General features: G+C 35.8%; 1 long non-coding RNA gene across 1 annotated transcript; it reads left to right on the top strand.

The window, feature by feature from the left end:
* On the top strand, nucleotides 221-1729 carry LOC109845054. Its single transcript, XR_002248213.1, has 3 exons — nucleotides 221-536; nucleotides 819-1148; nucleotides 1224-1729. It is a non-coding gene; the product is annotated as an uncharacterized LOC109845054 (long non-coding RNA).

The following is a 2729-nucleotide window of genomic DNA, read 5'->3' as shown; positions in this document are numbered from 1 at the left end:
CGTTTAGGGTGTTTTTCCAAAATTTCAAATAAGATAGTTTGTGTGTGTACATGTATTAAAAAGTTATGTATCTGTAATTGTTTAGTATACGAGTAAACGTGATCGATTAACAAAAGCGAAACACTCCTCTTTGGTTTAATATCATCTTTTATTCTTTTATTAAATAAAGTGGGGGAAATGAAAGTAAGGGTAAAAAAAAGGGGACAGAAGTTTACCGATCACTTCGCTCGCAGTTTCTCTAGCGCGAACGGGGAAAAGCCTACCGCTAAATAATAATAATCAATTAAAAAAAAAAAATCTTTTCTGCTCATCGCTCTGCTCTCCTCTCGGGCAAATCGCCTCTCAACCGAATCGCCCCTCCTCATCTCCTTCTCCATCGCGGATTGCCCCTCGCTAATCCCCTCCACCAGGCCCTAGATCTCTCGAACTTTCTAGATCCTCGAAAGCCTAGATTTCTTCGATTTCGCGAACGAGGTCGATTTGATACCATGAAAACCCAGCGATCCCCTCGACCCTCTGTCCTCATCCGATCTCTAGTAAGTTCGTGAATTCGTCATCAAACAGATTATTTAAGTGCGTTTTCTAAACAAATTTATGCATGAATCGATTTTTTTTTTTTTTTTAGAAAATTTACGCTAGCTAGAACGCTAGGGTTTTTGTTTTCTTCTCATATGTGTATTATGAGATCTCTAAATTTCCACAATCGTTTTAGTTTCTGATCTATTTCTCTAGAATTCCTTTTATTATAAATTTAATTGATGTGATTTTTTGCTCAAATGCGCTTGCTTATTTGATTCTTGTTCGTTGTATATCATAAGATAAAGGGAAAATTCTGAAGAAGTTGAATATGGAAGATAACTAATGCTTTGAGAGTACTAGTTAGACTGAATGCATTGACAAATAGCAATGTTGTCAAGTGCCAAACTGCGATCACTCTGCATTGGATGCAGAAACTCACCCGAGTTCAAGCACATGTTCGCTCGATGTGAACCAGAATGTTGGAGGAAAATCAGAATTGTCAAATAAATATCAGACAAGTATGGAACAGTAAGTGGACCTTCCATTGCATTCTCTTGCAATAGCGAGGATATGAATCCTAGAACAATGACTGGAACCCTTGACTTTGCGTTACATCGCGCTATCTACTGGTATATAATTAGAGACTTTCTTACTTCTTATTATTTTCTCTCTTTATAATATGCTCTATGATTTTTTGCATGTAGGAGGACTTTGACTTGTATGGTCACCAGAATGCATGGAGCTCTGTTTTTTCAAAAACCAGTTCATGTTTCCATTAATAAGTGATTGAATTATTGGTATATTATCAAAGCAATATGTGAAGATCTTGCATTTCTTTTTAATTTTGCAGACAAAGATGAATGACATGGTAGCAAATATCACCAAGACTTTTAAGAATCCGGGTCTGAGTCGAGGACGCAGGATGAGGTTGAGCTTCATATATTGAGAATGTGCTTAGTGTGAGAATGTGTAATATGTTTCGAGTTAGTGTTGCAGGTGTTGTCCCTAAGAAGAAGGAAGCTAAGAAAAACTTAGCACACGTTTAATCTAGAAAAGATGATGAGTTAAGCTTGGTTTCTTGAGTGTAAAAACTATGGTTTTCAATACTGCAAATTGGAAAATTCATATGCATAATTGTAAAACTGTGATTTTCAATACTGTGGTTTCTTGACTGTAAAACTGTGGTTTTCAATACTGCATTTTAGTAGTTAAGGTGATTGATTGTTTTAGTAAACTTAAAGAAAATATTGTTATAACTGTAGAGAAGATGTTAGGTTTTCAATTGACATTCATGGTTTTTATTACTATTTACTTTCTTCACATAGATTTAGTATTGATATGGTTTCTCCTTGATTTATCCAGTGATTTAATTTAATTTTTTTTGTTTTTGATGCATATGGTCTTGTATTTAAAAGGGAAATAAATGATTGAAGTATGACTTTTATTGATTCTTTCTTCTTATTTAATGTTCTTAAGAAACAATGGATTAGCATCTGTAAAATGAGAACCTTCGAACTTGGAAATAGAAAGATCAAATTTACCGGAGGGTAAAATTCAATTGATCAATTTTAGAGCAATAATGATGAACATTTTGACTCTAGCCATTTTTCTCAGAGTACAGGCTCTTATTTATAGCAAGAAGAATAGTGTTTCAGTATCTTTAGAAAGATATACTTGTAGAAAATGGCGAAAGAATTGAGAAAAACATGAAAAATTAGCACATACAGGAAATTTGCGAGTCAGTCGACCGACCAAAAGGGACCGGTCGATCGATGAGTTGTTGAATTACAGGGCAGAAAAACCAGCTTCTGGCTGGTCGACCGGTGGCACCCGTTCAGTCGACCGAAAGCGGATACAGGCTGAAAGTTGTTTCCCAGCCTGTTTTGGATTGAGTTTTGATATAAATAGGAACACACGTTTTAGGGTTTCTAGATCAGAGAATTTGGAATTGTTTGAGTACTTTGAGAGGGAGATATTGTGAGGGAGTTGAGATCTTTGGTTAGAATTAATTTTGAGAGTTTGTGAGAGTTGTAACCCGTTGTATTTCTCTTTCATATAGTAAAATCTCCCCATCTTCTCCCCGTGGACGTAGGCAATTGCCAAACCACGTAAATCTCTGTGTTTATGTGATTTGTGCCGTTATTTTGTGAATTATACTTGTGTTGGTTCGTGCGCACGCTTCCACCGCCGTGCAATAATTGATATCAGAG

This window comes from Asparagus officinalis, chromosome 6 (assembly GCF_001876935.1).
Source record: "Asparagus officinalis chromosome 6, Aspof.V1, whole genome shotgun sequence".
Classification (NCBI taxonomy): domain Eukaryota; kingdom Viridiplantae; phylum Streptophyta; class Magnoliopsida; order Asparagales; family Asparagaceae; genus Asparagus; species Asparagus officinalis.
The sequence above is the reverse complement of the archived record's forward strand: the minus strand, read 5'-3'. Positions and strand labels throughout refer to the sequence as shown.